The 26,738-nt window shown below is 42.5% G+C and overlaps 1 long non-coding RNA gene across 1 annotated transcript in view; it reads left to right on the forward strand.

Moving 5' to 3' along the window:
• Positions 1–26,533, forward strand: part of LOC118370250 (uncharacterized) — a 30,203-nt gene extending 3,670 nt beyond the window's left edge. Inside the window, exons 4-6 of the long non-coding RNA XR_004822767.2 lie at positions 16,983–17,065; positions 25,899–25,939; positions 26,090–26,533. This is a non-coding gene — a long non-coding RNA (uncharacterized LOC118370250). The remainder of the gene's footprint in view (positions 1–16,982; positions 17,066–25,898; positions 25,940–26,089) is intronic.
• The last annotated feature ends 205 nt before the right edge of the window (positions 26,534–26,738 follow it).

Below are 26,738 nucleotides of genomic sequence, written 5' to 3' on the forward strand. Positions count from 1 at the left end.
GAGTGACTTTTGTTGTCTTTTTTTGGTTTGTCTGCATAGATGTATCCATATTTTATGGTACACTGTCTTACCAGTATGTATTTAAATTGTATAGTCGACAAGGACATGTACTTGAGTGTATCCATTTGTCAACAGAGCACACTCTGCCTTTGTGCGGATTTGAATCCTTTCAATCTTCTACATTTGCATTGTCGGATAATAGGTGGCTCAATAGAACAATGTCAACGGGGGAATTTGAAGTGTACTCAGCTACATCTGGTGGAAATGGAGCTTTAAAGATCGACTCGTTCAGGTCAACCAGTAACACAAGACCCACTTGTTCAGTCCTCAATGTTCTTTCCTAAGACTAGAAGATTTACAGGGCTACATTCATGTGATTTGTTTGTATTCTTCTCACTTGAGCAAAGCCCTAAGCAAATATGTGTTGGGTGATTTTACTGTCCTGGAAAAGGACATTTTGGAGAGGATACCATCAGTGTACAGGAGAGGGCACTGTTGAATTTCCCAAAATATTTGAAATAATTAAGTCATAGAGGATTAAATCCCTCCCCTACACATGTTATGTACACACATATGAGCACACACACACAACCCCCCCCTGTCATCTTCCATTCTCAACGAAACAAAATTAGAATTAGTTTTTAATTCCCCCAATTTCCTGACGGCGTTTTAAATCAAACACATCCAACAATTAAGTTTCACATCACTGGTGACATTGAGGAGCATCTATAGGACAGTTACCATCCTCCCCTTGAGGCATAAGCGTTGTCAGGCCAGAGCCAGTTTGATTTCATCACTTTGATTAAGTGCTGAGAGCTGACACACTCCTGGTTGATGACGGACAGCTATTAGGCTCTCCAGGGTGTTTGGAGACTTAAGATGCCCATAGCTGTTTGCTGACACACGGCAGTTGGAAATGACCCTGTATGTCATGCTGTGGGGACCATGGAGTGAGGAATAATAAAATATAGTAGCCTACCGCATTGCCAGATTGGATGTTTGCATTTGTTTTCCCTCTAGATAACAAAGGACCTGCACAATGATTAGATGATAACACAACACAATATACAAGTCTATTCCACACTGTAACCTGTAATGCCACATTCACGTAGTGAGCAGGATATCCTTCAACGACAAACAACATCAACAGAAACAAATACAGCCATCCTTATCGTGGGTACTGTAGCTTTCGGATGAAGGCACTGCTCAAAACGGATGTTACAGAAGTCGTTGGTGGCTCATGCTGACTGGCCTGAGTACAGCTGTAAGTAGAGTGCCCAGATGAGTGAACACATAGCGATGAGAGAGGCAGCAGAGTGAATGATGGGAGGAAGTGGGACGTACATTGGAGCCTGGGCTCCCCTGGATAGCGGCTCATCTCCTGTCTTTGCACCCTGGTCAGGGAATGCATAAATACATCAATCACTGTAGTGGCTGTGCTCAAAGCACTTACCATGTGGCTGTGGAGAATATAAATACTCTAAGTCCATGCATTTAGAGGATGTACATGTTTGTGTGTGTGTGTGTGTGTGTGTGTGGTGGAGGTGTGTGTGTGTGTGTGTGTGTGTGTGTGTGTGTGTGTGTGTGTGTGTGTGTGTGGGGTGAAGTGTGTGTGTGTGTGTGTGTGGGGAGGGTGGGTGAGGTGGAGGGTGTTTGTGTTTATGTGTGGGTGGGTGGGTGGGGTGGAGGGTGTTTGTGTTTGGGTGGTGGGGTGGAGGGTGTTTGTGGGTGTGGGGGGTGGAGGGTGTTTGTGTTTGTGTGTGTGTGGGTGGAGGGTGTTTGTGTGTGTGTGTGTGTGGAGGGTGCTGTGTGTGTGTGGGGTGAAGTGTGTTTGTGTGTGTGTGTGAGTGGGTGGGTGGGTGAGGTGGAGGGTGTTTGTGTGAGTGGGTGGGTGGGGTGGAGGGTGTTTGTGTTTGTGTGTGTGTGGGGTGGAGGGTGTTTGTGTGTGTGTGGGTGGAGGATGTTTGTGTGTGTGTGGGGTGGAGAGTGTTTGTGTGTGTGGGGTGTAGGCTTTTTGTGAGTGTGTGTGGGGTGGAGGGTGTTTGTGCGGGGTGTATGTGCGTGTGTGTGCGCATTCGTAAATCTGTATGTTGAAGCTTCTTCGTTCAGCCATTTCCTAGTTGTTAAAATTAGAATAGTTTGCCTAATTTGGTCAGGTCTTCCATAAAGGTCCATATTGCAGCTTTAACCCAACTCCTAGTGACCTCGTGAAGAGGTTTTGACCTCTTGGCGTAATGGTTAAGGTGATGACTTGACGAGTTTTGAGTCCCTGTCAGGGCTACCGCCGAAATTTGTTACATTGTTGTCAAAAGTGGGAAGGCTCCCGTGAGGTCATCGGAGAGGCGTGTACACGAGAGGGACTTGGTACAGAGAGGTATGGGGACACGCTCTCTTGAAGGAAGGACATAGTCCATCCCTTGTGTACACCTCTCCGATGGCATCATGGGAGCCTTCCCACTTCTGACACCAATGTAGCAACCTTAAACCAACACCTAGTGACTTGGTTCAGACATCATGGCATAATGGTTAAGGTGTTGGCATGACAGTTGCTAGATCCGGGTTGGAGTCCCAGTTGGAGCTACCCCCTCTCCCCCAAATTTACTACAATATCATCATTATTTTTCCATCTTTCGAGTGCTCCCAGGATCGTCATAGCACATAATGCAGCAAGACACTTACTCCCTCTCCCCACACCCAGACACAGCGATACCCCCATCCGTCCCTCTCAATTAGCCGCACTTAGTTGGCAACACCACTGTGACGGAACAGACTACATCTCCCAGGTCACCGCGGGGTGGATCCCTTCCCATTATTAATGGCTAAGCTGTGGGGGCAAACAGAGGCTTAGCGCCACAGCACTCATTTGAGGGCGATGCAGGGGCTGGGACTATTGAAGGGGATTGGCTAGCACACCCACCATTACCCAATTGTGTGGGCATTGCGTTGGGAGGTGGAGGGGGGCTGAGGCAAGGGAAGGGTGAAGGTTGACTGACAGATTCTTCCTGTTGTTAATTGTTTTAGTGATGGAAGGCACATTTATGTAACAGACAGTGCATGACCTCGAGGCATTATTGGTTATCTCCCCGGGTGTGATATGGTAATGCTTAGTGTTTAGAAGTGCGTGGTCTATGTCCAGCTTAACTGCTGAGATGACAATGAAAAGCCCAAGAGAGGTTTTGTGTTTTCACCCCAGATAAATAAAGAAGGGTTATATGCCAAGTGTCACCTTCACCTCTGTAAGGGGTCTACTTATAAAACATGCAAAACTCTCCATCAATTTAGGATGTGATTGGTTACATTAACCATCAATTGTTAGAATTTAGCAATGTTAGACTGCTGTTAAAATGTCAATGACATCACAGTCTGTAGTGGTATGACTGACTATACATATACATGCATATAACATACAATTTAGTAATGCCTTGATATGCATCACGTTTCGTGGATCAAAATTCCATCAGCAGTATTGGCTAAATGTGGGACGTCTTTGGGCAAGGTCCATTTTGGCAGATTGCCAGTGGCTCGGGTCGTATATCCCAACAACCACCTGCATTGACTCTCTCAGACCCCTTCCTCCATTCATGGGGCATAAACATGCCGTTCACATGTCCAGGAAACACTGAGTGCATTGTGTCCCCTGGATGAGTTGTCCCTGCAGAGGCACATGCATTTTAATCATACCCCACAGTCCTAAATAGCACTTGAAATACGGAAGCAGTGTCAGAGGCTCAGACAAGGTAGAAAAACAAATATTTTTGGGAGGATGAAACGCTGATCCAAGCAGCATGCTAGCTGGCAGTAGCACCTCTACTTTACTTAACTACCGTCATAAAATTAACAGCCGCAATAAAACACATACTGGGAAAGTATGTTTCTAATGACCCCTGCGGGCCCTTAGGTCAATTACGTCGGAAATTATACAGTAAAATATTATGGAAGTCATGCTATAGTCCCAATGCTCCGCACTGGGATTTTGAGGTGTGCAATTGGATAGCAGTTATCCTCTATAAGAATGATGAAACACTCATTTAGAAAGAGTTATGGAGCAAATCCTGCATATAAATTCCTTTCATTAGTTCGTTCATCTTCTTAGAGCAAATAACAACATTTTCTGTAGCAATGTTGCACAGGGTTATTTATCGCTATGGAATTCTACGGTGTTATCTCGAGGGGACATCATTGTGCACATCTTAACCACCTATTTTTCTAGGGATTACGAGTGTTTACAGGAGTTTTGTACTGTTTCAAGGACAACATGTGAGCCCTAGCGATAACGCCACAGGTTATGTTGATGCTGAACCCATACTAATATTCTCTGGGCTACCGCAGATTAAGTTTATCTGCTTTAAAAATGCATGAACTTGCTATAGCTTGTAAAAAATGTTGTAAGAATGTGTAAACACAATCTTGTTATGGCTGTATGTAGCTGTTCCCAGTGTCGTTTCCATAAAGCAATAGACATTTTAGTGTATTCCGTGGTGCCCCCTTCGGGCGACAGGGGCAATAAATCATATGTACACTACTATAGCTCCCAGCCTTTACAACAACAAGCAAAAGCATGACTCAAGTCCTAAACATGCCAAGTTGTTACAGAACCAGAAGAGAAGCATGGGAGTTGATGGTAAACCTGCTGTGCTACAGAACCATGAGTTACTGTGTGGCTTTTGGAGAACATGCTAGCTTCAGAAACCCATGCATGTTGTACGGCCTTCCTCTGCCCCTAGCCTAAGGCCCAATTCAATTTGAATTATTTGCATACCACTTTTTATTTTTTTATTAATCAATACATTGCTATGCACAATCTGGAAAACAGCAAATGTTTTTGCTAAATGTCATTGTACAAAGAAAAGATTCTATGGTTTTCAAATTGTCTTCAATCAGTAAAAAAAGACATAGCTTGACAGAAATCTCTGCAAATAGTCCCCACTTCCTTTCAGACTTCCCCCAGTGATATATGCAGAGCACTCTAATCATGGCAGTTACTTAACTCTGAAGTCTCTATCATTCATCCTCTCCCATTCAGTGACTCCCTTACAACCCTGGACAGAGTAATCGACTTCTGACGTCAGTTATCCACCATTATCAGACAGCCTTCCTCCCTCCTCTTCGCGGACTGTATGGTCGAATTATATCCTATTGGCCTTTCTATGGGCTTTTGTTGACATCCGTATTGTGTTTGATCTCTCCAAATAAGCATGGTCATTTTTTTTGTCTGGTCTAGCATTGACCATAGCAGTTGTTTACCATAAACCACACAGTTTTACCCTACTTGAAATGGAAACAGGCATACACAAAAGTATAACTGCATTAAAAGTTTCTAAAAGAAAAGGGGAAAAAGTAAGGACAAAGAAAGACAGGAAATGAATAATAAAAATCACTCCCTGCATTAAGTGGACTGTTTATTCCCCCCTTAGCACAACACAAGGACACACGGCTGTTTACAAAGGAAGAAGACCAGAGGAGACTGATATCCAAAGACCTATTATGCAGAGAAATAATCCTTGAATATCCTGGCGTATTAAAAATGGAAAACACAAATGGGAAATCCATTATTACCCAAAGTACGTAGTGCTCCACTTGATGTCTAATGCCAAAGTCGAGTATGCGTTGACCTCTCATTAACCTTGAGTCAATCTGAACTCAACATACAGCTATAGTATGTGGACACCACTTCAAATTAGTGGATTCTGCTATTTCAGCCACACCCCTTGCTGAAAGGTGTATAAAATAAAGCACACAGACATGCAATCTCAGTGACTTTCAACGTGGCACTGTCATAGGATGAACAAGTCAGTTCGTCAAATTTCCGCCCTGCCAGAGCTGCCCAGGTCAACTGAAAGTGTTGTTATTGTGAAGTGGAAACGTCTATGAGCAACAACGGCTCAGCCGCAAAGTGGTAGGCCACACAAGCTCACAGAACGGGACTGCAGAGTGCTGATGCTCGTAGTGTGTAAAAAATAGTCTATCCTCGGTTGCAACACTTACTACAGAGCCCCAAACTGCCTCTGGAAGCAACGTCAGCACAAGAACTGTTGGTCCGGAGCTTCATGAAATGGGTTTCCATGACTGCGCAGCCACACACAAGCCTAAGATCATCATGTGCAATGCCAGGTGTTGGCTGGAGTGGTGTAAAGCTCACCGCCATTGGACTCTAGAGCGGTAGAAACGTATTCTCTGGAGTGATGAATCACGTTTCACCATTTGGCAGTCCGACAGACAAATCTGGGTTTGGCGGATGCCAGGAGAACGCTACCTGCCCGAATGCATAGTGCCAAATGTAAAGTTTGGTGAAGGAGAAATAGTGGTCTGAGGCTAGTTTTTATAGTTCGGGGTAGGCCACTTAGTTCTAGTGAAGGGAAATATAACGCTACAGCATACAACGACATTCTAGATGATTCTATCCAACTTTGTGGCAACAGTTTGAGGAAGGCCCTTTCCATTTTCAGCATGACAATGCCCCTGTGCAAAAAGTGAAGTCCATACATAAATGTTTTGTCGAGATCGGTGTGGAAGAACTTGACTAGCCTGCACAGAGCCCTGATCTTAACCCCATCTAACACCTTTGGGATGAATTGGAACGCCGACTGCGAGCCAGGCCTATCGCTCAGCATCAGTGCCCGACCTCACTAATGCTCTAGTGGCTGAATGGAATCATGTCCCTGCAGCAATGTTCCAACATCTAGTGGAAAGCCTTCCCAGAAGAGTGGAGGCTGTTATAGCAGCAAAGGGGGGACCAACCCAATATTAATGCTCATGATTTTGGAATGAGATGTTCGATGAGCAGGTGTCCACATACTTTTGGTCATATAGTGTATTATGGTCAAAGAGGAATGAATATCACCAGCAACACAAGCAAGTGTATGTACTCATATGTCAATCACAATCACATTAGCCTTAAAGGACCAGAATGTTCTAGATCATTCTAACCAATCCATCCAATGATGGAAATTATCTCACAATGAACTGTGCTTGAATACAAAGTATAGGGTGAGGCTGTAGTATCACAAGTAACAGCATGGGGGCATTGAAAGATTGAGACAACAGAGAAGTAACCAAATGAGATGGTTATGTCATTCCTTGCATGCAGCAGCAGAGGCAGAATTAGATTAAAACAAAGCTCTGCCATGTTACGTTGTTGTTTTGTCTTTAGTTTTTCTGTTGATTTGTCCTATTTTAGCTCCTGCCCACACACTGTATCAAGACATGGACTATTATGCAATGTCATTGAGGGGAGCATGTAACATTGGATTGATGTAGCATCCACCAGCTGTGTGTGTGTGTGTGTGTGTGTGTGTGTGTGTGTGTGTGTGTGTGTGTGTGTGTGTGTGTGTGTGTGTGTGTGTGTGTGTGTGTATATATAGTCCCCTATTGAGCATATCACAGTGATTATCAGCTGTGCCTCGCTGAAGGGGAACTTAATGTTCTCATTTGCCAGTATTATATATCATGAACAGTGTCATCCCAGGGCTCCTCTGTAAGGCATGCTGTAGGATGAGGACAGGAGTTAGCCTTGGCCATGGTGGGTGGATCTCTCTCTCTCTCTCTCTCTCTCTCTCTCTCTCTCTCTCTCTCTCTCTCTCTCTCTCTCTCTCTCTCTCTCTCTTCTCTTCAGCCTGTGGATGGTGCCCAAAGGGCTCGGAATGATTCACAGGCAGGGAGCTGTCATAGAGGGACATGCAGCCATGCACATCCACCCCAACAGCACACACACACTGTAAAGCCGTGCCCTTATGCCTGTTTTTCCTGCCACAGCTTCTCCCCCGCCTGCATGTCTATTCACTGTCCAGATAGGAGTCCTACTACTGTACAGTTTGAATACTTATGCACGGTGGTATCCAAGGGTCACATGGTGAAGTCTAATGTAAAGTCCTCCTCAGTTGAACTTCTTCTTTTCAGAGACACATACAGTATTTGATGTTGTCATAAAGGAGCATACCTCAATGGGTGAAAACAGTAGTGTTTGGTTATACTTCTTGTATGCTTTCTTCAGCTTCTTAGACCCATTTTTCATTAGCAGGTGTGTATTGGTGGGACTGGGTGACTAGATGATGGACAATGGAAACACTATTGTTTGTATGTTATTTTCCAATGCATACTGTACAAGTCAAAAGTTTGGACAAACCTACTCATTCCAGGGTTTTTCTTTATTTTTACTATTTTCTACATTATAGAATAGTAGCGAAGACATCAACACTATGAAATAACACATATGGAATCATGTAGTAACCAAAAAGTGTTTAAACACATCAAAATATATTTCATATTTGAGATTCTTAGAAGTAGCCACCCTTTGCCTTGATGCCAGCTTTGTACACACTTGGCATACTCTCAACCAGGTTGATGAAGTAGTCACCTGGAATGCATTTCAATTAACAGGTGTGCCTTATTAAAAGTTATGTTGTGGAATTTATTTTCTTCTCAGCCAATCAGTTGTGTTGTGACAAGGTAGGGTTGGTATACAGAAGATAGCCTATTTGGTAAAATACCTAGTTTATATTATGGCAATAACAGCTCAAATAAGCAAAGTGAAATGACAGTCCAGCATTACTTTAAGACATGAAGGTCAGTCAATACGGAACATTTTAAGAACTTTGAACGTTTATTCAAGTGCAGTCTCAAAAACCATCAACTGGCTTTCATGAGGACCGCCACAGGAAAGGAAGACCCAGAGTTACATCTGCTGCAGAGGATAAGTTCATTGGAGTTACCAGCCTCAGAAATTGCAGCCTAAATAAATGCTTCACAGAGTTCAAGTAACAGACACATCTCAACATCAACTATTCAGAGGAGAATGCGTGAATCAGGCCTTCATGGTCAAACTGCTGCAAAGAAACCACTACTAAAGGACACCAATAAGAAGAATAGACTTGCTTGGGCCAAGATACACGAGCAATCGACATCAGACCGGTGGAAATCTGTCCTTTAGTCTAATGAGTCCAAATCTGAGATTTTTGCTTTAAACCGCCATGTCTTTTTGAGACGCAGAGTAGGTGAACGGATGATATCCGCATGTGTGGTTCCCACTATGAAGCATGGAGGAGGAGGTGTGATGGTGTGGGGGTGCTTTGCTGGTGACACTGTCAGTGATTTATTTAGAATTCAAGACACACTTAACCAGCATGGCTACCACAGAATTCTGCAGCGATACGCCATCCCATCTGGTTTGTGCTTAGACCCACTATCATTTGTTTTTCAACAGGACAATGACCCAACACACCTCCAGATTGTGTAAGGGATATTTGACCAAGAAGGAGCGTGATAGAGTGCTGCATCAGATGACCTGGCCTCCACAATCACCTGACCTCAACCCAATTGAGTTTGTTCGGGATGAGTTGGACCGCAGTGTGAAGGAAAAGCAGCCAACAACTGCTCAGCATATGTGGGAACTCCTTCAAGACTGTTGGAAAAGCATTCCAGGTGACGGTTGGTTGAGAGAATGGCAAGAGTTATCGATGCTGTCATCAAGGCAAAGGGTGGCTACTTAGAATAATCTAAAATAGTACATGTGTTCTGATTTGTTGAACACTTTTTTGGTTACATGATTCCATATGTGTTACTTCCTTGTTTTGATGTCTTCACTATTATTCTACGATGTAGTAAAAATGTGTCACGGATCCCTCCGGAACTGTCATTGGGTGCACCTGTCCCCTTTTCCCACTGATTAGTACTTGTATAAGTGTGCCCTTTGGTTTCCATTGGGCTGTCGATTATTGTTACTATGTCCGTTGGTGCGTGTGCGTGGGGGTACTGTCACGGATCCCTCTGGAACTTTAATTGCGCACACCTGGTCCCAATTCCTAATGATTGTATTTGTATATATGTGCCCTTTGTTCACCATAGTGCTGTTGATTATTGTTAATATGTCCATTGGTGCGTGTGAATACCTGTGCTGTGTGTTTTGGGATTTCGTGCCCTTGTGGATTGCGCAGATGATTATGGGTCTCGTCCCGTGTGTTATTCATTCTGCGTGTGTGTTATTTATTTGAGGTACTCTTCGCTGTTTTGCTTGGGTTTCAACTCTGTTTTTGTTACGTGTTTGTTTGGTCTTTGTCCCCGTGCCTTTACACGGCACGCCGTACTTTGGGCTTAATAAAAAAACTATTACGCATTCCTGCGCCTGTCTCCCAAATCCATTCATACCAATGTGACAAAATGAGTAGGTGTGTCCAAACTTTTCACTGGTACAGTATACGCTTTCCTCAACTTAGCATCCATTCTTTTGCATTATCAGTTGTGTATCGGTATGTCGGGGTGACTTGCAGATACACAGATTTTAATTAAGGGTCTTTAGTATATTGTGTCAGATCCATTAAATACATGTCTCTTTGCTTAATTCACGCTGGGGATGATGGTGTGAGGATAAATCTCACCTTTTAGAAGATTACGTTTAGATGGGGACCAACAGAAATAATGGCTAAAGTAAGAAGATTAATGAGGAAAATAAAGCAGTCATTCACCACTGAAATATGTCATAGTAAAACCAATAATTTCCCTGCTGCTACAGTACTTCTGGGTGACTTTTTGTGTGTGCTCACCCAGCATACAAAGTGAATGTCTACTGCCATGTACAGTGGGGCAAAAAAGTATTTAGTCAGCCACCAATTGTGCAAATTCTCCCACTTAAAAAGATGAGAGAAGACTGTAATTTTCATCATAGGTACACTTCAACTATGACAGACAAAATGGGATTTTTTTTCTCCAGAAAATCACATTGTAGGATTTTTTAATGAATTTATTTGCAAATTATGATGGAAAATAAGTATTTGGTCACCTACAAACAAGCAAGATTTCTGGCTCTCACAGACCTGTAACTTCCTATTTAAGAGGCTCCTCTGTCCTCCACTCGTTACCTGTATTAATGACACCTGTTTGAACTTGTTATCAGTATAAAATACATCTGTCCACAACCTCAAACAGTCACACTCCAAACTCAACTATGGCCAAGACCAAAGAGCTGCCAAAGGACACCAGAAACAAAATTGTAGACCTGCACCAGGCTGGGAAGACTGAATCTGCAATAGGTAAGCAGCTTGGTTTGAAGAAATCAACTGTGGGAGCAATTATTAGGAAATGGAAGACATAAAAGACCACTGATAATCTCCCTCGATCTGGGGCTCCACGCAAGATATCACCTCGTAGGGTCAAAATGATCACAAAAACGGTGAGCAAAAATTCCAGAACCACACAGGGGGACCTAGTGAATGACCTGCAGAGAGCTGGGACCAAAGTAACAAAGCCTACCATCAGTGACACACTATGCCGCCAGGGACTCAAATCCTGCAGTGCCAGACGTGTCCCCCTGCTTAAGATAGTACATGTCCAGGCCCGTCTGGAGTTTGTTAGAGAGCTTTTGGATGATCCAGAAGAAAATTGGGAGAATGTCATATGATTCAGATGAAACCAAAATATAACTTTTTGGTAAAAACTCAACTCGTCGTGTTTGGAGGACAAAGAATGCTGAGTTGCATCCAAAGAACACCATACCTACTGTGAAGCATGGGGGTGGAAACATCATGCTTTGGGTCTGTTTTTCTGCAAAGGGACCAGGACGACTGATCCGTGTAAAGGAAAGGGGCCATGTATCGTGAGATTTTGAGTGAAAACCTTCCATCAGCAAGGGCATTGAAGATGAAACGTGGCTGGTTCTTTCAGCATGACAATGATCCTAAACACACCGCCCGTGCAACGAAGGACTGGCTTCGTAAGAAGCATTTCAAGGTCCTGGAGTGGCCTAGCCAGTCTCCAGATCTCAACCCCATAGAAAATCTTTGGAGGGAGTTGAAAGTCCGTGTTGCCCAGCAACAGCCCCAAAACATCAAAACATCTATAGGAGATCTTAATGGAGGAATGGGCCAAAATACCAGCAACAGTGTGTGAAAACCTTGTGAAGACTTACAGAAAACATTTGACCTCTGTCATTGCCAACAAAGGGTACATAACAAAGTATTGAGATAAACTTTTGTTATTGACCAAATACTTATTTTCCACCATAATTTGCAAATAAATTAATTAAAAATCCTACAATGTGATTTTCTGGATTTTTATCTTCTCATTTTGTCTGTCATAGTTGAAGTGTATCTATGATGAAAATTACAGGCCTTTCTAATCTTTTTAAGTGGGAGAACTTGCACAATTGGTGGCTGACTAAATATTTTTTTTGCCCCGCTGTATAAGCACCAATATTTCGTACGTAAAAGAAACTGTGATATTGCAAAATCATGGTGGTTAATCCCAATTGCTAAAGCATCGTTATTACCAGTACTGTCTTGGTTTCGGTTCCTTTCCAACTTTGAAACTGATAGTGAGAGACTCTGTTGGGAAGGCCATTGTTGACTTCTCATATTAGGAAAAAAACAAACAGCTTGTAAATTTTAACAAGGACAGTGTACATCCCTGAATATCCTGTCATATGTCCAACCGGCCTGGCCAACATCTATCTGCCTTGGACACGTCTCCGAGTCCTTGTGGAAAGCTTATTTTTAGCCAGGCAACATGTGTTTTTTTTTAGCAAGTATTGAAGGGGGCAGGTATACAGGGACTCTGGTCAAACATGGTAGCATTATGTTCCCGTTTCTCTCCCTCTGACCCATTTCTTTGTCTCTCTGGTGTGCTAGATACAGACTGAGTGCATGTACCTGAGCTGATCTCTCACTGTTCTTCTGAAACCATGCAGGGTTAATTTGCCACAAGAGCTAGAACAGTAGAATGGCTAATTAAAATCCACTGCAACACTTCGGTCTCGATTGCAAGCCCCAGGACCATGTGTTTAGGAATTTATCACCCATACTGAATGTTAATAGCATAGCATGAACCCGAACATCCGTTGCCTCTCTCCCCAATTGGATCTCAAATCACTGCGTGCACTGAGCCAATCAAACCTTTGTGTGTTCAACAACTTCTTTTTTGGTTTGGTGAAAATTTGTTGTCGGCCAATGAAATTCTGTACCATAACAACCTGCAGACTTCTGAACTAACTGTGTCCCTTTCAAAGACGACATTGAGGTTGATATGAAGTCCAAGATTGATGTTCCTCCCAATTTTATAAGCAGCATTTTCTTGCTATTTAATAAGCTTGTAATTCAAGTCAAAGGGGGGTGACAGTTTGAGCACAGGAAAGAGGTCATGGCAGCTAGTCATGTGCCTCTGTGTAATAAAATGATATGCCATTAGCAGACACTTTTCCCCCCAAAGAAATATATCAACACATTACAGTAGGTATAGATTATATTTGCTTCATAGTTTGACATGGCTTGTTGATTTCATGACAACTGTTTGTCACTCCCATCCATTAGGAAGACACAGTTATTATCCCCATCCCTCCCATTTAGTACACTGGAACCATGCGCATGCTGAGTGAAATTGCATATGGATTGGATGACAACAGACGGTGTGTGTATGCGTGCGTGTGCATGTTTACTTTTTATTTGCATACGTGGCAGCTAAAAGCTGAATTGTGTATACAAGTACAAGCAAACAAACAACAACAAATGGATACATTGTTGAGAGCAATGGTACTGGAACAGATGATGGATGATAGAGTTGAAGCAGATGTGATGGCATTTGGAACGGAGGAAGCATTGATTGATGGATGACTGGAGAAGGGAGCCGGTCAGAGTAGAAAGACAGTCAGATCTGGAGCCTGAGCACCGCATCTAGCTGTCCGCTCATGTCCTCTGTGCTCCAGGATGTAGATCAGTTAGCTAGCTGGCTAGCCACTCCTCTCTCCACTAACACCATGTAGCACCCACTTGGGTGATGCTAAACTATGCTGCCACAATGGCGCTGGAAGCTCACCACACAATATTAACAGTCAGAGTAGTAGTTTATCCACTAGACCGAGCCATCTCTGCATGCAGTCTTATCACTTTTTCTGCTTCTCTCTCCATGCCAGTTGCGTTCTAATTCACTTGAATCCAAACAGTCCCCAAGCTAGCTAGCCATTAACGGTCAAAATGTGTCTTAAACTCATTCAAATCAAATCAAATTGTATTAGCCACATGTGCTGAATACAACAGGTGCAGACATTACAGTGAAATGCTTACTTACGAGCCCCTAACCAACAATGCAGTTAAAAGAAATACAGATAAGAATGAGATAAAAGTAACACGTAATTAAAGAGCAGCAGTAAAATAGCAATAGTTAGACTATATACAGAGGGATACCGATAAAGATTCAATGTGCGGGGGCACCGGTTATTTGAGGTAGTATGTACATGTAGGTAGAGTTATTAAAGTCACTATGCATAGATGACAACAGAGAGTAGCAGTGGTGTAAAGAGCGAGTGGGGGGGGACACTGCAAATAGTCTGGGTAGCCATTTGACTAGATGTTCAGGAGTCTTATGGCTTGGGGGTAGAAGCTGTGTAGAAGCCTCTTTGACCTAGACTTGGTGCTCAGGTACTGCTTGCCGTGCTGTAGCAGAGAGAACAGTCTATGACTAGGGTGGCTGGAGTCCATGACAATTTTTAGGTCTTTCCTCTGACACCGCCTGGTTTATAGGTCCTGGATGGCAGAAAGCTTGGCCCCAGTGATGTACTCCAACCGCAAGGCAGTGATGTACTGCCTTGCAGTCGGATGGCCGAGCAGTTGCCATAACAGGCAGTGATGCAATCTGTCAGGATGCTCTTGATGGTGCAGCTGTAGAATCTTTTGATGATCTGAGGACCCATGCCAAATCTTTTCAGTCTCCTGAGGGGGAATATGTTTTTTGTGCCCTCTTCACAGCTGTCTTGGTGTGCTTGAACCACGTTAGTTTGTTGGTGATGTGGACACCCAGGAACTTGAATCTCTCAACCTGCTCCACTGCAGCCCTGTTGATGAGAATGGGGGTGTGTTCGGTCCTCTTTTTCCTGTAGTCCACAATCATCTCATTTGTCTTGATCACATTGAGGGAGATGTTGTTGTCCTGGCACCACATGGCCAGGTTACTGATCTCCTCCCTATAGGCTGTCTCATCGTTGTGGGTGATCAGGCCACTGTTGTGTCATCGGCAAATTTCATGATGGTGTTGGAGTCGTGCAGTCATGAGTGAACAGGGAGCACAGAAGAGGACTGCGCACACACCCCTGAGGGGCCTCTGTGTTGAGGATCAGTGTGGTGAATGTGTTGTTACCACGTGGGGGTGGCCCGTAAAGAAGTCCAGGATCCAATTGCAGAGGGAGGTGTTTAGTCCCAGGGACCTTAGCTTAGTGATGAGCTTTGAGGGCACTATGGTGTTGAACACTGAGCTGTAGTCAATGAATAGCATTCTCATATAGGTGTTATTTTTGTCCAGGTGGGAAAGGGCAGTGTGGAGTGCAATGGAGATTGCATCATCTGTGGATCTTTTGGGGCGGTATGCAAATTGGAATGAGTCTAGGGCTTCTGTGATGATGGTGTTGATGTGAGCCATGACCAGCTTTTCAAAGCACTTCATGGCTTCAGACGTGAATGTTAGAGGTTGGTAGTCATTTAGACAGGTTACCTTAGTGTTCTTGGGCACAGGGACTATGGTGGTCATCTTAAAACATTTTGGCATTACCAAATCGGACAGGGAGAGCTTGAAAATGTCAGTAAAGACACTTGCCAGTTGGTCAGCGCCTGCTTGCAGTACATGTCCTGGTTATCCGTCTGACCCTGCGTCCTTGTGAATGTTGACCTGCTTAAAAGTCTTACATCAGCTGCGGAGAGCGTGATTACACAGTCTTCCGAAACAGCTGGTGCTCTCATGCATGTTTCAGTTTTATTTGTCTCGAAGCGAGCGTAGAAGTAATTTAGATCATCTGCTAGGCTCGTGTCTCTGGGCAGCTCTCGGCTATGCTTCCCTTTTGTAGTCTGTAATGGTTTGCAAGCCCAGCCATCTGATGAGCGTCAGATCCGGTGTGGTACAATTCGATCTTTGTCCTGTATTGAAGCTTTGCCTGTTTGGTGGTTCGTCAGAGGGCATAGCGGGATTTCTTATAAGCTTCCGGGTTAGAGTCCCACTCCTTGAAAGCGGCAGCTCTAGCCTTTAGCTCAGTGCGGATGCTGCCTGTAATCTATGGCTTCTGGTTGGGGTATGTACATACAGTCACTGTGTGGACGACGTCATCAATGCACTTATTGATGAAGCCAATGACTGATGTATTGTACTCCTCAATGCCATCGGAGGAATCCCGAAACATATTCCAGTCTGTACTAGCAAAACAGTCCTGTAGCTTAGCATCTGCTTTCTCTGACCACTTTTTTATTCATCTAGTCACTAGTGCTTCCTGCTTTAATTTTAGTTTGTAAGCAGGAATCAGGAGAATATAATTATGGTCAGATTTGCCAAAATGGAGGGTGAGGGAGAGCTTTGTATGCGTCTCTGTGTGTGGAGTATAGGTGGTCCAGAGTTATTTTCCCTCTGGGTGCACATTTAACATGCTGATAGAACTTTGGTAAAACGGATTTAAGTTTCCCTGCATTAAAGTCCCCGGCTACTAGGAGCGCCACCACTGGGTGAGCGTTTTCTTGTGTGCTTATGGCGGAATACAGCTCATTCAATGCTGTCTTAGTGCCAGCCTCTGACAGAGGTTGTATGTAAACAGCTACAAAGAATACAGATGAAAACTCTCGGTAGGTAGTGTGGTCTACAACTTATCATGAGATATTCTACCTCAGTTGAGCAATAGCTCGAGACCTCCTTAGATATCATGCACCAGCTGTTGTTTACAAATATTCATAGACTACCGCCCCTTGTCTTACCAGGCGCCTCTTTTCTATCCTGCTGGTACATCGTATAACCAGCCAGCTGTATGTTGATTTTGTCGTCATTCTGCCACGACTCCGTGAAGCATAAGATGTTACAGTTATTAATGTCCCGTTTGTAGTTTAATCTTCCGCGAAACTCGTCGATTTTTTTGTCCAAAGATTGCACGTTTGCTCGCAGAATGGAGGGAAGTGGGGGTTTATTCGATCACCTAAGAAATTCTCAGAAGGCAGCCTGACCTTCGCACTCGCTTTCTCCGCCTCCTCTTCATGCAGATCACGGGGTTCGGGGCCTGTTCCTGAGGAAGCAGTTTATTCTTCATGTCGTGAAAGGAAAAGGAGGATTCTGCTAGTCGGTGGTGAGTAATCATAGTCCTGATGTCTATACATTGTTTTCATCATAAGAGACAGTAGTGGCAACATTATGTACAAAATAAGTTTAAAAAATAAATTCCAAAAACAACGCAATTAAACAAACAAAAAAACACAATTGGCTGGTGGCACGTAAAATGCCTACCGTCCTCTCCAGAGCCAATTTTCAAGATGACCAATTAATTACTACTTATACAAAAGCAATCCCCCAAAAAAGCTGATAGAAAAATGTATGAATAAATGTAAAAATAAAAATGTCTGGTTCATATACAGTCAATGAACTAATTAGACCAGACCCAGCTGCCAATGCATTGGTGCCTTAAGGTAGAGCCATGCAGGTCGGAACTGACCAATTTTTCCAAAAGTAAACGGCCTGAGTGGGTCATCTTCATTTATCCACCATCTTTGGTGATGCCAGGGCACCCGCCAAAAAAAGTGTGTGTGTGCACATGCCTGTGTGTGAGAGAGAAAGCTCCTGTTATATCACGCTTATACATTGTGACATTTGCTTATAAATGAAATCGTGATGCCTTTACAGCATGTATCATTTTTACAGTTTGCTTTCTTTCTGAGAGAATGTAAGGTCAACTAGACATTGAGGTCAAGTCTGTATATAGTGGGCCAAGTCACTCTTTATCAGCTTGACTTCTTAACTAATACAATTCCTCATTAAACAAATTAACTCAATCTGTGAGAGACAATGTGGAATATGGACACATTTCGACTTCAAATGTATAAAAATGACCAACAATGTATTTTTGGGGAAGTGGACTTTTCCTTTAACTCTATACTAATTACTAAATTGTGTTGTAGCTGTGTTTTCTTATAAATCAACATGTTCACTTTATGTCAATGTAAGATTGACAAGATGCAAAGAAAGTGGCAAAGACAACGGCCTAACGGCTACCTATTCATTGGGGGTTCAATGTCCACCACAGTCCGTTATACCCTCACATGGCTCATTCCCATTGGAACCTTCCATTTGTCATTTACCTAATATAGACATTCTATATACCCAGACCCAGTGGGACGGACATAATTGAATGGCTTTGTCAAAGACTCTTTTTCCTAAAAACCTCATAGGGATTTGCTGCTGTTAATTATCTCCCATTGGTATATGGCCTAGTTTTATAATTACTGGTCCTTCCAAATATATTACCATGTTAGACTTCCCTATGGATGGTTAATAATGTTGAATATGATATATATATATATATATATAGTATATATACATTGCCGGTTATATATATATATATATATAGGTGTATTTTTATGATCCATAACTATATAAATAATGCATATTGAATTTTGAGAGAACTCTTTATTTAAAGCTCTTTATTTAAAGTTGTCAATGGCTAGCTAACTGTAGCTTGGCCAGCTAAGAGAGCTGTTATGGTTTCAATTACCAAGCACTTTTCTAAAACTAGGGGGGTAATTCAAAGGATATCATTAACTGTAGGTCGAAGGGTCAGATAGTTCAAATTAACCGAGGTTCAAAAATAAGGGCAAGGGTTCTAATCTCAAAGCCATGTATCTTTGTATGGTCCCCAAAGTACTTCAAGTAGTCTCTCATTGGTTGGATCATATTATATTCCCAACCCTAGGTCCCCTCCGCCCCCTCCCCCTGGTGTAGATTTAAATTTAGCCCTAAGCAATGATCCAGGGTCAGTTTTGATTTTTAATCTCTATTAGTGAAGGTTAGGGTTATGTTAAAGACAGCTGATTTTACATCAGCGCACAATGCCTAGAGCTTTTAGCAATATCAGGGTTATAGGATATGTATTTTTTTATTGTTGCAGGTTCTTCCATTCCACATCATGACAGTACTAAGTTGCATCATGAAATATCCAACATAAAAAAAGCTAAAGGCCAAATCGATGTCTTAATGCACATAAACTCTTGTGAAAAATTCACCTTTGCTTTAATCTTGAGGTATATCTCAGTAGGCCTATATGTTGCCTAGGGCTGTCATCTTATATTCCATTAACTTAATTTGCCACGAAAGTATCTTTCACATTATCCCATTTCAAAGCTGTTCTACGTTTTCATTGCACGGTACAAATATTCAAATGATTTATGTATGGATGTGCTTTACCAATTTCAATGAAAAAGACATTGTCAGAGTAAATCAGCACAAGGTAAACTGGAAGTGATGGACCTTTTTACCTTTTAAACTCATATTGAAGTCGATGCAAATCGTGAGACTTTTTAGATACATTTCTTCTAAATTATTCTTTATCAAAAAAAAATATTTTAACATCAATCTAAAATAAATATTTTAAATTCCACGAATGTGGCTTTCAGTTAGTGATCCGACACCATTTTACTTTAAAATAGTAAAAAATAAATATATACAATGTGGCGACAGTTTAGAGACAAAGGATTCTAAAGAATTAGCCCACACAGTTGTAATGCACTTGAGTTACCTTTTAGTACTTAAATAATTATCTCCCCATTTGCGTGTGACTTTTGTGTGTGCAGAGTTCCAGTTCTGTTTTCTGTGAGCAAAATAAGCAAAATTGATTCTCTGCAGACTTTCTGTTTTAGTGTCCGTATTTATAAACAAGACTAAGGGCTCTATTCAATCAGATCTGCTTTAGCCGACATCAGCATGGCGGTTGTTTCGACTGTGTTGTAGGTGGAACTTTGTTAGAGCTGTCAAATCCACAATTGGCTCCCGACATTATATCTTGAGCGGACATTGCCATTGGCTGCATGGAGTCGCAATAACAGAAAACCCATGCAGCCATGTTTACAAGTTTGAACACTGGAATGTGAGATGTAATCCTAACCTTCATTCGGATGATAGAAACCCTCATTATTTTGTTTAATGATTTGTCAATTTGAGCGTCATTATTTCTGAACTTCAAACACGTGTGGCGGGTGTGGCTTTGTTACAATGACAAGAGCAGCTGTTTGCCGATTTAACAGCTCCAATGCAGTTCCACCCTCCAAAACATCCGCTATGCAGGTGTATGCTATTGCCGGTTAACGCTTGATCTGATTGAAAGTACGCCTTAGAGCCAAGTTCATTTGTGATTTGACTCACTCACTTCATAGAAAGTGTACAAGATGCACTAAACAAAACTGGTCAAGGATAAATTGTTATTACATTTACAGTAACATATTCTAGGAAGTGTGTGAGTCAAACCACACATTACTCTGTAACCTCTATCAGGCTGGCTGATTACTCATACCCGAATAATGTTGTTGACTCGTGCTATACTTGTATTTGTGGCCAAAGCATAAATGAAAGAAAAAACCCACGTAGAAAACCACCACCTCAAACTTGTATCTCAAACAGACCATTTAAAAAATGCTTGCTATTTTGTCATAGAGGATGATGTTAGGTTTTGATCGAGACATCTCATTGGGTCATTGGCTGAGATGGCCAATCAGCTGTTTACTCTTCATTAATATTTTTATTGAGCCATATACACCCACACCATTCTGTTGTTGGGGTATGCCCACACTATTCAAACACAGTAAAGTTGCTTTTTAACATAGTTAATCAAATTTAAAAAATGGAAGAAGTGTATGTAATTCATTATAGATCACATTTCATAGAAATCTGGAAACACTGGACAGGTACTTTAAACTATGTTGGCCCTGACTAGCTCACGTTGAACCTCAATTTCATTCTCCAGTCAGCTTGTTATCCATCCATGGGAGGTACAGCTGATGACCAGGGCATATAATATACACAATGATGATATGGCACTACAGTTCCCATGATTCCACGTATGGAACTCTTCCTGCATTTGCATGGGTATTGTAGTCCATCAGCCGGTTGCCACTCATCTTGATTCTTGTCACTTCTCATTTGGGGTAGAAGCCAGGCTGATCATTAGTCAACCATGAGTGCCTCCCTGCCAGCATGCTGTCTCTAGCTGCTCCATGGTATCAGCAATTATTCACAAAGCCCCACTTTGGCTAACACCTCCCTTCAGAGTCTGCCTTTGTTTAAAAGCCATTGTGATGCTTCAACAACAGACACAGGAGATTCAGTTCAGCCAGACAGGAACCAAGAGAAAGCAGGCTGTAGTTGTGTAGTATGTTTCATGCATCTGCTGTGTGTGACATGACATATGATGTACGATTTCTATTTTCGCCAGAGGGGTCGCATCCTAGCTAATATCAGTGGGTGGAGATAAACCCTCGAAGGGAATCGAGAGCAACCTAACTATCATCCATCTTGAGGGAGGGGCATGGTAATAAGTGTATATTCAGTACGGCTCAGTGTTTGTGACGTCCTCCCCTCCGCCTAGGGATCGGGGATCATTGTTCTTCGGCTTCACCATTTTTGTTAATGTAACCACGCCGTCTTGCCTTCCTCTCTAGTGTATGACTCAGGGCGAAACAAGGGTTTTACTGTTTGCAGCTCATTCATTCTTCGTAGGCTCGCTAGTTAATTAAAATGCTGAATGGCACACTTTAGGTAGAAAACACAAAATTCTGTTGTTTGACCTTTTTGTTTTTCCATTATGTGCCGAGGTAGAAATGACGTGTAGATGAATGGATAATGTATTATCATGGCTGACAGGCCTCTTTGGAGAAATGAATGATGGGAGAACAGGGAACAGAGTTTTGGTTAGGGTTTACTTCATCACCAATCCTTTTGTGCAAAGCTAGGTTCCTCTCAATGCATATGTGTGGCTAATGACAGGATGTGGCTGTGTTTAATATATTTGTTTTCTTGAATTCTGCATTGATGATTACATTGTAGACCAAACAATGGATGATTAACTATAATTAGACGTAATTGGCACTTCTAACAGAAACCTTGTCAGTGCCTTCAACTCAGAGAACACTTCCAACCTCAATCATTATAGTTTGATCATGTTGCTTGTTATGCAGCAGTGGCAGACATTGGGATAGAGACCAGAAAATAACTCTCTGGCTGTGCCTTAGTGTCTGTCTGTCCATCTTGTTTTAGTCTGGTCTTGTCTGTATTGTCTTGTTCATCTGTCCGTATCTCACTTTGTTACTTTGGTACACATCAACACAATATACGCCATTTTCTCCTATTTCACCAGTTAGCAGACCTCTAGAAGCACCTAATGAACACTGTGTGAGTCACCTCATACTTTATGGATGCGTGATGAGTCCTTTCCAGGTACTGTAGACTCCATACTGTTAGAGCCCTAGGCATATATTAATGAACAGCCAATAACACTCCAGTATATGCATGTGCATATCAATCTCCAACTAGGCAGTTCTGGCTGTAGTCACTCTCTTTAGCCGTCATCAACCTTCCCGGTACGCCCCTTTTTCCATTTGGTTCAATATCTGTTCATTATATGCTGAATTTTCATATGAAAGACAATTACATCAAGGAACAAAGAGACGAGGCTGTTGTGCTCATTAAAATTGTATTTGTCACATGCACCGAATGCAATGGGTGTTGGTTTTACTGTGACATTTTTTGCTTCCGTGCCCTTCCCAATGATGCAGAGTTTAAAAAATTATATAAGAAGAATAGTAACACACAAGTATTAAAGTACACAAGAATGGAGCTATATACTTGAGTATCAGTAACATATCAATGTGGAGCTAGATACATGAGTATCAGTAACAGATCAATGTGGAGCTAGATACATGAGTATCAGTAACAGATCAATGTGGAGCTAGATACATGAGTATCAGTAACAGATCAATGTGGAGCTAGATACATGAGTATCAGTAACAGATCAATGTGGAGCTAGATGCATGAGTATCAGTAACATATCAATGTGGAGCTGTATACAGGAGTACCGGCAGCAGATCAATGTGGAGCTATATACAGGAGTACCAGCAGCAGATCAATGTGTAGCTATATACAGGAGTACCAGCAGCAGATCAATGTGGAGCTATATACAGGAGTACCAGCAGCAGATCAATGTGGAGCTATATACAGGAGTACCGGCAGCAGATCAATGTGGAGCTATATACAGGAGTACCAGTAGCAGATCAATGTGGAGCTATATACAGGAGTACCGGCAGCAGATCAATGTGGAGCTAGATACAGGAGTACCAGCAGCAGATCAATGTGGAGCTATATACAGGAGTACCAGTAACAGATTAATGTGGAGCTATATACAGGAGTACCGGCAGCAGATCAATGTGGAGCTATATACAGGAGTACCAGTAGCAGATCAATGTGGAGCTATATACAGGAGTACCGGCAGCAGATCGATGTGGAGCTATATACAGGAGTACCGGCAGAAGATCAATGTGGAGCTATATACAGGAGTACCGGCAGCAGATCAATGTGGAGCTATATACAGGAGTACCAGTAGCAGATCAATGTGGAGCTATATGCAGGAGTACCAGCAGCAGATCAATCTGGAGCTATATACAGGAGTACCAGCAGCAGATCAATGTGGAGCTATATACAGGTGTACCAGCAGCAGATCAATGTGGAGCTATATACAGGAGTACCAGCAGCAGATCAATGTGGAGCTATATACAGGAGTTCCAGCAGCAGATCAATGTGGAGCTATATACAGGAGTACCAGCAGCAGCTTAATGTTGAGCTATATACAAGAGTACCAGTAGCAGATCAATGTGGAGCTATATACAGGAGTACCAGCAGCAGATCAATGTGGAGCTATATACAGGTGTACCAGCAGCAGATCAATGTGGAGCTATATACAGGAGTTCCAGCAGCAGATCAATGTGGAGCTATATACAGGAGTACCAGTAACAGATCAATTTACAGGGGTACGAGGTAGAAATGTAAAGTGAATAGGCATCAGGATAGATAATAATACGAGTAAAATACATCTTCTGCACATCTATCACTCCAGTGTTTAATTGCTAAATTGCAATTATTTCGTCACTACGGCCTATTTATTGCCTTACCTCCCTAATCTGACTTCATTTGCACACACTGTATATAGACTTTTCTATTGTGTTATTGACTGTACATTTGTTTACTCCATGTGTAACTCTGTGTTGTTTGTGTCGCACTGCTTTGCTTCATCTTGGCCAATTCGCAGTTGTAAATGAGAACTTGTTCTCAACTGGCCTACCTGGTTAAATAAAGGTGAAAAAATAAAAGAACAGAGTAGCAGCAGCATATGCTGAGCGTAAAATGGTATGTGTGTGAATGTGTTTTTGTGTTGTGTGAGTGTGTAGATACTGTAGTGTGTATACATGTATATAGTCTTGTGAGTGTGCATAGAGTCAGTGCAACATAGGGTCCGTGCTGATAGTCCGGGTAACCATTTAATGAACTATTTATGGCTATTTAAATCTTATGATTTGGGGGTGGAAGCTGTCTCGGAGCCTGATGGTCTGAGAGACAATGCTCCTGTACCGTTTGTCAGGCGCTAAGAGAGTGAACAGTCTATGACTTGGATGGCTGGAGTCTTTGGCAATTTTACGGGCCTTCCTCTGACCCCGCCTGGTATAGAGGTCCTGGATGACAGGGAGCTCGGCCCCAGTGATGTATTGGGCTGTTCGCACCAGCCTCTGTAGTGGTTTGCGGTCGAGGGTGGTGCATTTGCCATACCAAGCGGTGATGCAGCCAGTCAAGATGCTCTCAATGGTGCAGCTGAAGAACATTTTGAGGATCCTAAGGCCCAAATCTTTTCAGCCTCCTGTTAATTCCTTAGTGATGTCGACACCAAGGAACTTGACCCGCTCGACTACAGCCCCGTTGATGTGGACGTGGGCACGCTGTCCCCTCTTTCTCCTATTGTCCACGATCAGCTCCTTGGTCATACTGACGTTGAGGGAAAGGATGTTGTCCTGGCACCACACTGCTAAGTCTTTGACCTCCTCCCTGTAGGCTATCTCATCGCCGTTGGTGATCAGGCCTACCACCGTTGTGTCGTCAGCAAATGACGGTGCATTAGTGCATGGTATGAAAAAGGCCCCCTTTGCAAAACACAGATCACGGAGGCCAGACCTGTGCTACACGTCTGTGAGTAAGCCCGTAGTGTGTCAATTTCTGCCTAATTGTGCGACTCATTAAGGTAGAGCTGGGAGTATTTGACATTTGGTCAATAACTGCTGTCATGATTAAGCTAAATGGGGAGAAATACAGTATTCTCGGGATTTAAAGCCTGTCCATTTCTTGACACTCATACAATAGAGTGATTATTTCAAACCTTTCAAGAATAAATAAAAGCAAGGTTAACCTTTCTGTTTCATTCATTTGATTGCGAAGATTGCGTTAGTGTATTATGCATACCATGGTTATAGTCTTTGGATAGTCTCATACAGTGTATCAGTGAAAGCGTATTGGAATTTTGAAGACATAGTGAGCCTCTTTCTTTAAAAGAAAAACCTGAAATGTATTAAGGCACAAAATAAGGACACGTCAAAGTTATTAACTTACTTGTCATGATAAACACGTATGACTGGCATGCTATAAATTACATTTGGACAGATTGACGATTCCATGGAACATTCATTAAGCTAAGTAATCAAAACTTTTGAAACTCATATCCCTGGTAAGTTTGCTATACATGAATGGTATTTACATTGTGCAGTTTGCTGTGTTCTAATCAGTTATCATTGCTCAAACCTTCCAACCTCAGAGCAGAAATGCTTTAACTTTCAAACTAAGATGGACACTATGATGACATAACGCCTCAGAATACTAAACGACCATTTATACTGGATGGATAGCTGCACAAAAAATAGCCATGTACCTTCATTTTCATCTGTCAAACATAGTTACATTATACACAGCACTATCTTTAATTATGTCAGTTCCCACAAACAGATAATTGCATTTATCTGTTTGCCCAGTTCTCTGTGCAAAATTGTGTTGCGTGAGTTGTTGACAATAATTGATTTTTCTTTTTTTTCTTCAAATACACACACCAGTCTTTGCCATCCCGGGGAACCAAAAGCCCCTACTAAAGATGGTTAGTGCCCTATACAACACACATGGTATGCTGTCAGGGTTCACATGGACAGTGTGTTCCAGGACATAGTTTCTTCCAGATTTGTATATTTGTGAGATCCAGGCACCAACCAAAGACCCTAATTGGCACCACTTGCTTGTCCTTGTCCAGGTCAGCATTACCTCTGTCTGCTGCTTCCAGTTCTTCAAGCTACCGGTTTCCTGGTAATGGAGGAGCCCACTGATACCACCTTCTGGACCGGTCCTCATATCCATCTCATTATTGCCCTGGAACCAGCTACATCAATGGTCCCGCCAGTATGCTATGGCAGCTGTGCTGTACTTTTCACAGATGTGCCGACATGTGGTGGAGAACAAGCATTCTAAATAACCAATGCACAAGGTAGAGGAACAAAAACGGTGGGTCTGTTCCCTTTGATGGTCTTTGTTATAGATAACAACACACTTTTACAGGCTTGCCTTGCAGGTGAATTTATTGGACATCAACAAAGGGATTCAACTGAAACGCCATTACGTGTCAGACAGGTGTTGCTGCGTCTGCAATATCAATCATTGTCTGTAGTGTGCCGCCGTGTTAAACATCACTAAAGGTTCTGTCTGGAGAACAAAGTTGTGCCTTGTAAGTCTTTCCTTGAAAAGTCTGTACATTCTGAGTAGACTAGTAAATAATTGATTTGTAATCTTGTTCCAACCTGTCTATTTCATGTCTTAGGATCTGTTAAAATGTAGTTGAATTTGGTTGGTTAGTATCACAAGTACAACTTGTCCGAGGTATTCTGAGAAATGGGACAACCTTTGAC

The sequence above is a fragment of the Oncorhynchus keta genome, chromosome 37 (genome assembly GCF_023373465.1).
Source record: "Oncorhynchus keta strain PuntledgeMale-10-30-2019 chromosome 37, Oket_V2, whole genome shotgun sequence".
NCBI lineage: Eukaryota > Metazoa > Chordata > Actinopteri > Salmoniformes > Salmonidae > Oncorhynchus > Oncorhynchus keta.